We start from the raw sequence: 15,000 nt of genomic DNA, 5'->3' as shown, positions 1-15,000 counted from the left end.
TCACTTCGGTCAATGCATTTGAAGATAAGACGAATTTTACGCAAAGTAGACGTACTTTGTCTAAGTATAAGAAATACGTTATAGATAGAAGTAATTTTATTAACTTGAAATTACAACTTTACGTTCGTGCGAGATACCATTTGATGTTTCAGCGTAATTCTCGTATAAATATTCATTATTATACAATGATACTTTCAAGATATTTTCAATTTATATATTTATAGGATATTTTTATACAATACAATGATTTACCGAATGCAAATGTTTCGATTCTATGAATGTACATATTTAAAGAAATGTATAAAAAAGAAACCACAGAAAATATATGTTAAATTAAAAACATTTACAGTTATGTTATTACGGTAAAAATGTGACAAATTTTACATTCACTGGGGTCATCGTATTGTCCTATAGAAAATAGTTAAACCTTTTCACCTTCTATTTTGCCTACTTACGAGAAGCAACTGTAATAAGAGAATCGTAATATGGTCTTAAAAAGTTCGAAATGTTACAAATTAATAGGATGCACTTGATAGACACATAGGTGTCATACTATCCACCGGTTTACTCAAGATTTTTATTTCTCTTACATGTCATATGCGCTTGTAAAACATACTACGATAAAATCGATTACAATGAGAGTTTACGTCAATCTATACTTTGCTTATCTCCTTATCTTTCTTCCCCCCATAAATTCTGCTATTGGCAAGGTACGAAACCAATTGTATGGTATTATTTCATTGGCAGTTATGCAGTAGTTTATTTCCATTCATCACGTACAAATTGAGAATGTCTTATTAGCGATAAGTTATCGTAAAATAAACTATTGTTTATCGCAAACCATTAATTATTAAAAATTAGCGGTTAAATGCTAGAAACGTCTTCGTTGAGCACATAATGCTGCTGGTAATCGTTGCTCGCAGTTGCTCCATAAAATTCAATTACGTAAATACATATCCGAGAAGTTACTCGTATACAGACAACGTATCTTATTTCGTCGTTCAACAGCTAGTGAGAATATACAGTAAGATGAAACGAAGAAAAGAAACAACGACTTCGTGCGACGTCGAAGGTATCAGTGGTATGAACTTTTTAAAAAGAGTCGATAAAACGAAATTGTAGTGATCGCGTCTTAGTGGCCACATGTTTTCCCAAGGATGTAAACCAGCTACGAAAAGAGACTACCTAATAATACGAGACTTCTTGGACTGTTGGATCTCGTAGAAGAAAAACTGGATACGTGCAACGAAAAACGAAAATCGTGAATTCACGTTACGCCAGACATGTAAGTTCTTTTTGTACAAAACGTACGTAGCTTTAACTATTCTATTTGTGTTGACACATGAAATATTAAATTTGTATAGATTACGTATTTCTTCGTCTGCTTTAATTACGGACTCTGCGAAATATTTGTTTTATTTTTCTTTTTAAACGAAGGTAGTTTTAAGCTTAGGTAGTAGTATAGGCTTATGCTATGGAAACTATGTATTCGCGTAGCTTCTGAACGTTAGTAGCTGTAATTTTTGAGAATTAATTTTTAAATTCATCCTCGTAACGTTAATGTTACACGAACATTATACAATATCGACATGCGTTCGAGAGGACAAATTTTTTAATCTGAAATTTGATAGTTTGTTTTTGAATGTCTACCGATAGTATACTGCAAAATTCTTCTTTCCCGAAATATCAACGTAAGCTATCTTTTGTGAAAATTCTATAATTTATTCTAATTAACGACATTGATACTTTCTACTGATTTTACTCATACCTGCAGTAGATAAATTTCGCGATTCGCAATTGCACAAGCTTGAAAAAATTATCTTCGATATGCCAAGGTAACGATGCTTACTATTCGTCTACTTTTCTCGTACTTTTCCATTTCTCTTAATTGGTGACAGCAACCTTGTTACGTAAATCCGACAGAGTTTAAAAGAAGATCATTAGTAGATACAAGTTCTAGGTCCTGTTTCATCTAAACATCTGGGCTGCTATATTATATACTTATTCTAAAAATGAACCGCAATATCTTGCAAACGAGCAATTCGTAATACCTGTGTTTAAAATTATTTAGACAATGAATTAATAGAATCAATCAATTAATGAAACAAGATCGATAATTATCATCCTGATTACTAGTCTCTTGTTTGTATAACTGAAATTTGTATAATTTAATGTATCCAAGAGTGTTAAGCATTTTGTATACTTTGAAACAAGAATGAAAACATTACACGCGTATACAGGGTGTTTCTTAATTACTTTCTTATTCGTTGTGATAAAAAAAATGTTTCAGACAAAATTTGTGCGGTATCGAGGAAGACATAATGTGCTTTTATCCATTTGATTTTACGATCACCCTAAAGGTTGAAAGGTCCATTAAAGGTGGCATACAAATCCTTAAATGGACTTTTCGTTATGTACTCTTGTAGCTGACATTTAGATGTTTTCAAAAGAAAGAAAAGAACAAGAACAAAGAAGTATTCTTTTATCGGTCTACTTATTTCATAAAAGTACTCTCGAAATTAATAGAGTCTTTCTTTCCTTCTATTGTGATTCTTAGCATCCGCATATTTGATCTTTCACGACAATAATTTACAGTCTTCCTTAAGGACAGAAACAAACGAAGTCGAAACTTTGCAATTTCGATTACCAACTGGGAATGTCAACGGAGCGAGTCTCCAGATAACATCGAGCAATGTCGCTTTCACTCGATGGTAGACAACGCTTAGCTGTCGCTTTTGTTTTCGGTGAAAGCACGGCTATCTTTCCCGTGAACCTAAACGATTGTCGCATTCGTTTTATCATCTTCGACGAATCATTCTATCGTCTACGTGGCATAGGCTAGTAACGAGTTGGGAATAGTAATTGATATTGTTACATCGATGGTCGATAGTTGCGTGCAGCAAGCTCATGCCGCGGCTTTGCCTTCACTGACTCGTTAGCTTTATTGATAATCATACCTTACCTGTCTGCGCATAACCTGTCCGCTTACCTGTACCGATTTCTTGCCGGATGTCTGACGTGAAATCACTTTCCGCGGCGAATTCGAGCCGTTTTTTAAAGCAAACTTTTAATCTTCATACGATTTAACTATCTCGATAAAAGCTTCGACATGTGCGCGCCGCGCCGCGTTAATGTTAGTCGGCTGACTATACGATATATTCCATACGATGGTAAAAGCGAGAGAGAAAATTGAAATGTCCATCGATAAGATAACGATTGAAACCTGCGAGAACGTCGAGTTGTCGGGGAAAGGACAGAAAACTGTTTAAACTAAATAAAATGTTTAAACTATGTGGAACTGGTTTTAACTTATCAGAAATATATCGCGAGCGAGCGAGTTTGTGTCTCTTCTTTTCAATATTATTCGTTTAAAAGTAAAAGTTGCCAGTTTAAATGCCTCTATGGTTTTGAATCTTCAATTAGTAACATGTACATACCTAATGACTGTCTCTAATGAATACCTCCCTCGATCAACGAGGAGAAAACAAAACTAAAGCGAAACGTCTTCCTCTAGTCGTTAATGATTGACCATGTACCTAGCATGTACACGTGTGTTTCATCTGATTACGTGAATCTGGGAAACGTATTAATATTTCTTTTTTCTGGCATTAATAAAGCGTGTGACACTAAGTACATTCAGCATCAATGAAACGTACATGATTCGCGTTCGAAGCACTCGAGTATAGTAAACGAATATTTGTGTTGGAGGAATTTAAAGAATCTCAAACGCTGTACCTTTCCCGCAAGGATATATGCCTCTCATCACTGACACAACGGAATAACAATGTTAAACGAATCAGGAGAATGGCCACTCAATTACATGCAACTGTGCAACTATTTAGGAAGATCGCATGGCTCGCATAATGCACCAGGAATAGTTACAGAATATACTGAGAAAACATGAACAATCTTATCGATGTGTCACAGCAAATTTACCTTAATCTTGAACAGAATTCTGTTAAAGACAGAGTAACGAGAATTATTAAAAAAAATTCTTTTCGAAAGAAAAAATACTAAGAAGCTGAATGAATAATATTATCTTTTCTGAAATCGTAATTTCGTAGGGAATACAGACAATGAATTAACGAAAGAGTACAAGAGGCCACCAGCTTACTCATTTCAAAGAAATCAAACCTACTCTTCATGGCGCTTAAATTGTTGTCAAAAGGCTACTAACAAATTTTAGATCCGTTTATGGCTCAGCAACCGCCGTATAAGCGTAGCGCGCAAGACGTAACTCAACGTCTCAGCACTAACCAGAAGAAGGCAAGTTGCCTTCAGCCGGATTCTCACTGACCATTCTAACCTTACGTATTCATTAACGAAACCATCACCAACTCGATGCCAAATCTTGTGAAGCACCTACAACCATGCAACACATTTCACCGGACTGCCCTATAAATTTTCATTTGAAAAAAATAGTTGCAATATTAAAGTCAGCGCGAAGCCAAACCTGAAGAGTTCTGAAAGTATTCATAGCTTCATAGCATATGGTGATATTTAGTGTATACGAGCGTAAATCTATCGCTTAAATGGCATTTACAGCGATTTACATAAAGGCGATGTTGCCTGTGTCACTGTTTAACGCTATTTAATCATCATTTACAAATGGAAGTTACTCGTGAATTCTATACTACAGTATTCCAACTGGTACGTAGGATGTTACACGATAAAAAACAACATTTTTCCACTTATAGCGTTATTTGCAAGAAATCTTCAACTGATTACTTGCATTTGCGTGAACTAATAACAATCGCGAATTTGGTGCATGAAAAACAGATCGTTGCGTTTGACTAGCTGAATGATTCGCCCTTATCTCTAAATAATATCTGTGTTGAAGTTAGATGCATTGACGATTGTCAGCAGGTATCGCATTTGATGATCTGTCGAATATTTTCGAGCTGCGCAAGCTGGTAATAAAAGAATAATTATTATTAGCTCGGTATGTTTGCATCGCGATATTTATAGTTAAGAGAAAAACAGTTTTTATAGAATTATAGCTTTTAAAGAACAGAGACATCAATTGTTATGGATCGTTGCATACTTTTCCATTTAGAGAATTTTTTTACTTAAACTGGACATATTTTGTCAAAGGTTTCCGCATCAATTAAATTAATGCATTTAGTCAACGCAGAATTTTTGCAACGGACAAAACGACGTTTCAACCATATATCTGCTTCTTATAATGTTTGTACTCTTGTTTTTTCAACATACTACGTCTGCGAATGCTATTTATACGTGACTTCTGCGTTGTTTAATTAATCACTATGTGAGAACATATATCTAGATACGAAAATACTAAAGACTATGTATAAATACTTGTATTATTTGTACGTAGAAGATGAACTTAGAAATCGGTACAAATTGGATAGAAATGTGTTCAGTGTAAATAATTAATAGATACGAAAAAGGTGGTAGTTGATTTATAAATTTGTCAATATTGATGGAACGATTTTATCCATTTTCTGACTGTCATAGTCTTTAGATAAATATAGATGAAACATTTACGTCTCATGCGAAATCGCATTTGCCTTATGAGACGTCTATACGTCGGATATATCATAATTTTAATAAGATGATTTTAATTATGCGTAACTCATTCGGTTAATTTATCGTTGTTGACTTCAAATTCTATACAATTTATTACACTTTGGTACTTGCTGTTTTTGGAAATAGCGTACTTCGATACTTGCTATTTTATAAATTTTAATAATATGAGAAATGTGTAGAAAGCATATAGGTATCGTTAAATGATTTCGCAAGAGGAACGTGAAAAGGAGCAATTCCTTTTTCTTTTTTATTTTTTTGATATTTTTTAAGATTTTTTTATAACGAGACATATTCTTATCTATCACAGTCTTCTGTGCACAGTCAAAATATATTCGAGCATACTCGAGTTATAACCGTGAGATGATCTTGAACATCAAGAAACTAATCAGATTGTCAAGCACTATAGTGGTACATATGTGAACTCGACTTGACTAAGGACACTTGAATTGTTTACGTTATAAACATTCGAAGTGATCTTCATCGGTTGTGATAGAGTCTCTGTGACAAGTTTCAATTTTTCCTAACATGACAGCACCACAAGCTTTAATTATAATACGTCACCATGTCCTCTGGAATAATAGATTGCTTCTTCTTTTAACTTTCAATGAAAAGAGATCCAATGACATCACATTTGATAAACATACTGAACACGATATGTATATGTCCATTGCATCTAATCTAAAGATTTAGAAATGTTTTTTTGCATATGACAGCACCTCGTGCAGATAATCCAGTAAAGATATTGGAGCGTCGTGATCCTTAGTTGCTTATTTTAGAAACTGCATTGCCAACGAAATTCGCTTCGAATATTTATAACACATAATAAATTCACGCTTTAATTTAATCACTTCTTCGATGTTGAAGGTCGATCTGAAAATATAACTTAAACGTACGTAAATGTATTTTAACGTTCGTTATAAGATGCAATAGAGCAAAATGTTTTAAAAAAGTAGCGATGGCTTTTATTGTTTTTTAAATAATACCCGTAAAAAGAAGAACGTTCCTTAAAAAACAATGTTAAATTCTCCTTTAAACATTTCTTACATCATTAAAGATAAAGAGGATATTTAAGCGCATTTATACTGACAATCAGACACCATTGTATAATGGCGCGAGGCTGATCATTGGGAAAATTAAGTAAAAGCAAAGCAAACGATGCGGATATTAAATTTTCACCTGTAAGTACTCAGCTTTTTACGAATTTTTGGAAAATTAAATTCATGGAAAGCAAAAAATATACCAATTCTAAGTGGGAAGAGGCTCGTTAAAAACAAAGGAGATGTTCAGGTATCCTCCATATGCTTGGGTAACCTGCGTATTTGAATAATGTCGTACAATCGAGTTCTTTGACATTTTTCATTTAGGTATGTAATACCTAAATGAGTAATACACATCATGCGCAATTGTTGTCATACGAACATTCGAGTGGGAAAATACTTGATAATTTTAATCGATCTTGCGGTTGATATGTATTTCTTGTCTCTCGATACATTATCAATATTGATAACTGAGTCGTTTCTCCGCTTGTAGCTACGTATATCTATATACATGACATATGCATATTCCTGTTCATAAGTCACTGGACACTTATTAAAGCTGGCAATATATATATATATATATATATATATATTTCAATATTCCGTAAGACAATATGAAAGATCTGGCAACCGTATTTGGCAACAACCGTGTTCGTGTCAATAAAAATTGGTTACAAAACGTTTTAGGAATTATCGAATTCCCCACGTTTTCAAGTGTTGTGTTATGTTATTTATATTTGACCGTTTTCGGAAGTGCGCTATAACGTTTTGATAATCAGTAGATAAAAAGGACATGTATATTGCACGAAGTGATTTGTACAATATATACAATATGAGATACGTAACAATATGTATTTACATTATACTAATATCGAAAATCATTACCGATCATTTTCGTCTGTAGTTACAAGATCATTTCGTCTTTCGTATTTAGTTCCAAGCAATAGGTTGCTGGTACGTTTTAGAGGACACTCGTAGGGCGTAAAACCGGCGTATAAAAGATTATTTTCTAAAGCTTAAACTATTCGTAAGATGCTGCTTAATGTCACCTCAGTCACATTCAAACGAAGCGAATAAACTTGGACAAAATAACGAAGCTTATTTTTGCGTATATTGACCCGAGGAATATGGCACGAGGCGCTTGAACTCTTAGGAGATTGCATGCAGTGTATAGAACGTGATGGATGGACACACAAAGGCTACATAGCATATGTGAACTTCTGAATTCTGCTTTTTGTATTTTACGTTTATTATGAAAGTATTTAATAAATACAGCTTTGACTACACAATTTATTTGACGAATTAAAAGATTATAAGCTTGGAACTTTAAGTATACGATTTTTTATGAATTTCAAATTGTATATTAAAAAGTTTATTTTTTATGTTGTTGTTAATGTAATTGTTTCGGCTAGTAACAGTACCTTTCTCGATTAAGTTTGTTAATATCTTCGAACAAATTTCTTATGCAAGTTCCTTTTTCTTGGCATTTGCGTCTCGCTATTATTTCCTAATTTGCTTTTTTTAATCATTCGGGCAATACTGCGACGTGTGTTTCGAATCGCCGTTTTGCATAAAAATGAAATTCTGTCGTGTTAGATTCTGTTTATGTCAAATTTGTATAGCACTAAATTATTACACGTTATCACATATACTACAAATGCTATCGTAACGAAACATTCCTTTCAGTTTTTCATTGACTTTTCTATATGCGTGGAAGCTAAATATACCTAAAATTTGTACTCGCCAATTCACGATATGTTTATGTAATTCTTGGCATCTTTACCTGCTTTTATCCATCGCATCGTAACTGTTACGACCGTTTGCGAAGAGACGCGGTCGCGAGGAAAACGCGTCAGCGAGAGGCGTAAATTCTCGCTACGATTCGGTGAATCGACGCCGCGAAGTAGTCGTTCCCTTGTTTCGGTTAAGATAACAGAGGTGGTTAAATGAATATGACACAGTAGAGTAAGTTATATTTCACCGTTTATTCCAACAACTTATAACGAAGGCAGTTACGCTGGTGCGTATGTACGAGATGAGTGAGTGACTGATCTGCGGGTGTGTATACCCGGTGGAAGGATGTTGACCGTTCGAAGGATGTAAAATCAGTACTGTCTTGGGAGACGATGCTGTCTCGGAGGAAAGCTAAGGATGGGTGTGTCTAGCGCACGGGACCATCGGATTTGTTGGTGCCGATGTTATTTAGGAGAGTGAGGGAATAGGCTTCGTTTTTAATTGGTTAAACGAAGGGCCTTAACCGCCCTCGAGAGAAAGTGGTTAGTGGGAGGAAAGTTGCAGCGTACGTGAGAAAAACTAACTTTCCCTTGTCCAGTCGGGGTAGATAATAGTCTTTAGAAATTCTTCGGAAACAGACGTTTGGTTTGAAGGACCTTTTCTAGGAAATCTATGAGATTTATGGAAGGTACTTGAAACTATGGAGGATACGCTGCGAGTATCCGAAGACATCTGGTTGCCATATTGCCCGCGGTGTGTGGCCTTGGCTAGGTAGAGTGTTACGGGACGTAACAGTAACCATCTCTTATTTTATGTTTTCAACTATGGTTCTGTAACAGTAATACAAAAAGTTTGTTTCCGCGAAGTTCTTTCAATTTTGATGAAGTTTCGACGTAGTTTCTGATGTTGTTAATCTCCTACTGGGTTCGTTCCATTTCCGTATAAAACGATCTTAGTTTTTTGTTAGGTTGATCGCTTTTGAAATGCAATACACCTACGTACTTCTTCTATCAAAGTAATAATACGCGAATGTTTTCGAACAGATAGCTCATTTCTACAATTGATCACCTCTTTGTGTACCGTAGATCTTAAAATAAGGAAGAATAACGTTTTTCTAATTTTATTCTTATCTCTTTTTAATGGCAGCTCCTTCTCGATAATAATACAGAAAGAAAGTTCGGTAAATTCTCGATATTATTTTACAGGTACGAATAAAAGGAATGTTATACGAACATGGGTCGTTTTTTAAATAGTTTTTTAAATAGTTATAAGGAACAAGTACGAAAGGAACAGCAAAAGCGATTTGCCGTTATGTAAAAATACGATGGCGATGAATGTAATCGCTAGGTGTTGATACTCGATTTCGAAATGTTCCTGCCGACAGGAGACTGGCAGCGGTAAAAAATTGAATTTATTATCCAACTAGTTCATCTTGATTTTGTTTCATCTCAACAAATCGATCGATTCTTCGCATCAGTTCACCACACATATCGATTTGTTTAATCGTGCCTTTTTTCAAGGTTATCCGCGCATAAAAATCTAGTGATGTGAAATCGAGCGATGTAGCCGGCTGCAGTATTGTTCCCTTCATATGTCCTATTTTTGCTGTAACTCTGTAATAAAGCTTCAAGCGATCCATATTCATATGACATTTTTTCCCCACAGAATTAAATCCGCGGAACGTCCTGAAAAGGTTCAGCTACAAAATATGTGGAATTAAATATGGAATTAAATGTGGAATCCAGTTAGAGATATATTAGAAACGCGTTCATAGATTTAGTCTTAAACCAAGTGGAGATTCGTTTCACGCCCCTAACCCTAATTCTAATGTAAACCCGACATATATATACAGGGTGGTTGGTAACTGGTGGTACAAGCGGAAAGGGAGTGATTCTACGCGAAAAAAGAAGTCGAAAATATAGAATAAAAATTTTTCGTTTGAGGCTTTCTTTTCGAGAAAATCGACTTTGAATTTTCGCTCGGTACGCGTGTGGTACTTTATAACGGATCTCACCGTAGATCGTTGTCTCGATGGGAAAATTAAAAAAAAATTTTAAAAAATTTTTTATTCTATATTTTCGACTTCTTTTTTTCGCGTAGAATCACCCCCTTTCCGCTTGTACCACCAGTTACCAACCACCCTGTATATATGAGGGCATATATATATGGGTGAGTCAGCTAAGACGAGCCACTCGAAAAACTTTTCCAATTTTGATAATGAGGAGAAATGTAAGAAATAAAAGTTGTTTGATTTCAATAGGGTTATTGCGTGATGGTCAAGATCACCATCGTCTTTTCAAATGAAATTATGCGTTTTTGAATATACTCGAGGTAACTCAAGGTAACAGATATAATAATGAGCGAAAAATGAAAATTTATGGCGAATGGTTCCCAAACAGAGTATACGTAGTGTACATTCTGATAAACATAAAACAAACAAGCATTGGACAAATGCACCAATTTTTCTTTCGAATATTTCTCCTTATCTTGAAAATTGAAGGAATTATTCAAGTGGCTTGTCTTAAGTGATTCATCCTGTATATGAGTAATTGCACGTTTAGATATTGATCTAATATATATTTATATATATAAATGTAATGCAATAAGATAAAATAACGAGTGTCTTAATGTCCATAAGTGAGCATCCGCTGATTTATGGAAAAGAATGTGTAGATAAATATTTATTTTCTTTCTTATCATTAGGCTACGTATCTTCCTCCAACTTCATATTTTTACGAACGTAGCTAAAAAAGTGGAATCTAAATAAAAATGTATTTTACCTTCTAATAATGATGAATACTGTACTTTGGACGTTTTCCTACGTTATCTATGCTCTACGCATTGTCCAACTTTTCCTCATAAACATCGCGCACAGACATCCGCAGTCTAGTTATCGTTAATTACTTCAATTAATTCCTCTTTACGTAGATAACATCCTAAATAATAATAATTTAATGGTTATACGTCGGCAAACCCATACTTTCACGTATTTAGCTGGTGTAGTTTTTTTCTGACGTAAGTATCTGAATAGATAAGTAATTATGGGAGTAGGCATGCGCTAAAGTAAGGTAAGATAGTAATCATACTCGTTAAAATTCTCACATAACCATATCGCAACTTCAGAATCTGTATACTGTAAAAATCTCATTTTCTCGTATTAAAGATAGAGGATTACGAGATTTTTAACATCTTTGCTTGTAGAATTTTTTTTTAAATAGTGCGTATACTAAACCTTTTATTTCAATAGATGAGATGAAAAAACGAATTAAGAAGAATGGTTTGAGCGTGGATAAATGTACTTTATAATGACTAAAATGTAAGGAAACGAGTGGAAAAATGTTTGGAATGCATCGATGGAAGTTTGAGCGTTTCTTGTATACGTTCAAAGGAAAGTTATATCTCTCGAAAAGCATTGACAGATTTTCTACTTTACCTACTCCAATACATTTCTGCTCAGAATGACACGATCAATAGATGCAGAAGATATCGTAGGTATGGTTTGAAAAAAAAAGTTGAATTGCACTTTAGAATCGCACCGATGCACTTCTCGCAAAAAAATCGCACCACGCGAAGATAGAGTTTGATAAAAGATCCAAAATTTTTCTCCGCAACTTTTTTCTATCCGCACTAGGAACAGAGTTATAGTTTTGCCAGTTACCAGAGCTAATTAATCTTATTGTACTCAATTTCGCATAAATTAACGATGCTCAGAAGTTAACGTTACGATCCGATTAAAGTAGAAATTGCTACGTACTAGGTGTGTGTCATTTGTTATAAATATTTGTAAAGAAACATTAACCCATTTTCAAAATTATTAAAACGGAAGATGTCTATTTGAAAAATGTTGTTACATATGTACCTACCTATTTTCTTTTTTTTTTTTTTTAATTCCTTCCATTCTTTTTGCGTTCTCTCAAAATCTCTGTGTTCTCTCATTCAATGATTGTTTCGGTCCCTTAAGTTTGATGATGTTTCTCATCTGAAATTCGTATACAATAGTTACGTATTTCGTTTTCAAACGAATTACAGATATAAAAAAAGTAAAAAATTAATTGCCTGAACTAATTTCTTGAGAAACGTATCTATCATTATGATAACGTTTCTTTCAATGAGGGTGGCCTCAGACTATCAATAGGATGACATTTCAAGGTTGTCATCTGAAAGGATCACTATTTGTCAATATTTGTTAACAATATTGAGAACGTCGAAGTAGTAACAATACCATCGATTGTCTGAAAGCGCTCTGAGGTATCTAAACGTACGTTTGAAACTAACCATTGGAAAAGTTAGAAATTCAAATTAATTCCTTTGGTTTGGTATATTTAGGAATTCGGATTTCAGCTTTTTGTTTTCAACTGCAAACCGGAATATTTACATTTTTGATGATTAATTGGCACGACTGAATTTTGAAGATAGCCAAAGTTCGTTGTCATTAATTTTTTTGTCTCTACACACATCCAAATTTCACTGTGCTCTACTTTATCTTCGATGATTCATACGCAAGACAAAAAATCTGTTATTTTAGAATTGTGAAACTTTCTTTCGTCGGAAGAGATTTTTCTTAGACTTTAGTACTTACAAGTCCTACAATTATAAAGTTCTGGTTTTTTATGGAATATTCTGTAAACGTGAAATATCATGCTCTGTGAAAGAAAGAATTCATTCTTGGATGGAAATTCGTTTCGAAAGAATGAAACAAGCTCTTAGATATTCGACTGATTTTTTTTCGAGTACAATCTCCTAATGGCGTAAGTGGTAGCAAATTTTTTAAATATGACTTTTTAAAATACTTTTTTGTTACTATATCTTACGTTACGAAAGAAGTCTTTTTTGTATGTTTATTGCTAAGAAGTTTCTTTTTTACGATCTTACGATATAAATAGCGTTAAACTAACGTACGAGCTATCATACACGGATTTAAAAACCGGCTCGGTGAGAAGCTGTCGTAATCCATTTAATAGGAAAAATAAAACGTGTAATCAGTTTATCAAGATAATTGTATAAAAATTGTTAAAATAGCTGTCGCATAATTGTATGTAATTAACCGTTACTGTACAACAACGTAAAAGTAGTCTTTGAACTCTTTAATGTGGTGCGACAGAACATTGATTATCCAAACAAGTCAAGAGACAATTCAGTTCGATAAATCAGTAACAACACCGGTTATCGATTACCCAGGCTAAGCATTTAGATAAAGTAAAAAGTAGATAAGAGAAAGAGAAAGAGAGGAAGGGGGAGGGAGTCAAATATCTCGATAAAGCTTAAACATATAATAGAAATATACATGTAACTTTGAATTCGAATTTCTATGTATCGATTACTAACGAATTAACGTCCTGATAATAAAAAGATCCGATAGATTTCTCTAGAATTCGATATATTTTATCAAACACAAAATTGAAATATGCTACGAAATGTATATACAAGATTTATTAATCCTTTATTAACCCTTTCAAGGTGGAATCATTTTTAGCCTAATCGTTAATATATTTTCTCGATTGGTTTTCTAAAAAAGACATAATGCGTTACAAACTAAAAGTAGCTTAACCAAGTACGGATAAATTGATCGCATAAATAAATAGTAATTTATTAAGTTAGAATATCGCGTATACGCATCTTCAAATGCCAAAGGATTAACGATCAAAGAAAATGTTTTAGCAAGAAAATATTTATTACGGAGGAACAAATATTATGGTAAAGAACTATTTTTTATCGCCGCTATATTTTCCAAGAACTGAAAGTCATCGATGTTTCTTGACGGGATAATACATTTTTATTATTATAACCTCTGCCACTCTCTTTTTCTTTCTTTTTCTCTTCTATTACAATCGATAGAAAAGGAAATTCACGTTCATGCATAACGTATCGCTGACCTTCAATAACTTTCGAAGCAGTGTGCCTTATGTAAAGAAAAGAAATTCAGAGATCTGAATCTGCATCGAATTTACAGCATGATGAAACATCTGTCGCTTTTAACGTTTCTGTATTTCGATCCAACTCTTACTAGTCCTGCAATTGCTTGAAATATAAACTTTTATAGCTTCCCCGAACCTCTTTTTATAGCTTTTCTTTTTCATAATTATCTGTTGATTATGATTGGTCGGCATATACACGTACGATATATTGCGTAGCACTTAAAGTTGCATTTACATTAAACAACTTTTGGTCCTCTATCTACACGATCGACTCTATCGATCGACTCTTACAATGTCTCTCGTTCAAACAGAATTTCGATCAAATGGAATCTTCTAAAACAAATTTAATCACATGTTGCCCGTTTGTGTGCTATACTTTTGATTCGACAATGTTCGGTGTCGATTGTAAGTACATTGTAAAATGGTAATTAGCGGTTGATTGAAACAGTAGTTTACACAACATGTTGGCCATACAAATATTGGCTAACGAGATGGTATAAATCGTTTGGTCGAAAAATTGTTGTGTATCGTTGATTAACTATATTCGTACGAAAATTGTATTCACGTGGAACAATTTTCTGTTAGACGACCGAGTTGTTGAAAATTTATGATCATTCGGTTTGAAGTTGATCACGTAGCTAGCGTAAAATCGTAGTTGATGGGTGACTGAATAAATATGCAAATGCATAGTTTTATGCACATTAGCTATTTTGATGAGACAAAACTATCGAGAAAGTTGCAGTGTAGGTAAGTTTTTTAGTCGA

General features: G+C 33.9%; 1 protein-coding gene across 3 annotated transcripts in view; it reads left to right on the top strand.

The window, feature by feature from the left end:
- Nucleotides 1-15,000, top strand: part of LOC117159653 (dual 3',5'-cyclic-AMP and -GMP phosphodiesterase 11) — a 142,464-nt gene that overhangs the window by 22,578 nt on the left and 104,886 nt on the right. Inside the window, exon 2 of one of the 3 annotated variants that reach the window (XM_076618969.1) lies at nt 1,009-1,285. The exons of the other annotated variants lie outside the window; for them this stretch is intronic. The gene's annotated coding sequence lies outside the window, so the exon portion shown is untranslated. The remainder of the gene's footprint in view (nt 1-1,008; nt 1,286-15,000) is intronic. 3 annotated transcript variants of the gene reach the window in all.

The sequence above is a fragment of the Bombus vancouverensis genome, chromosome 5 (genome assembly GCF_051014615.1).
Source record: "Bombus vancouverensis nearcticus chromosome 5, iyBomVanc1_principal, whole genome shotgun sequence".
Lineage (NCBI taxonomy): Eukaryota > Metazoa > Arthropoda > Insecta > Hymenoptera > Apidae > Bombus > Bombus vancouverensis.
The sequence above is the reverse complement of the archived record's forward strand: the minus strand, read 5'-3'. Positions and strand labels throughout refer to the sequence as shown.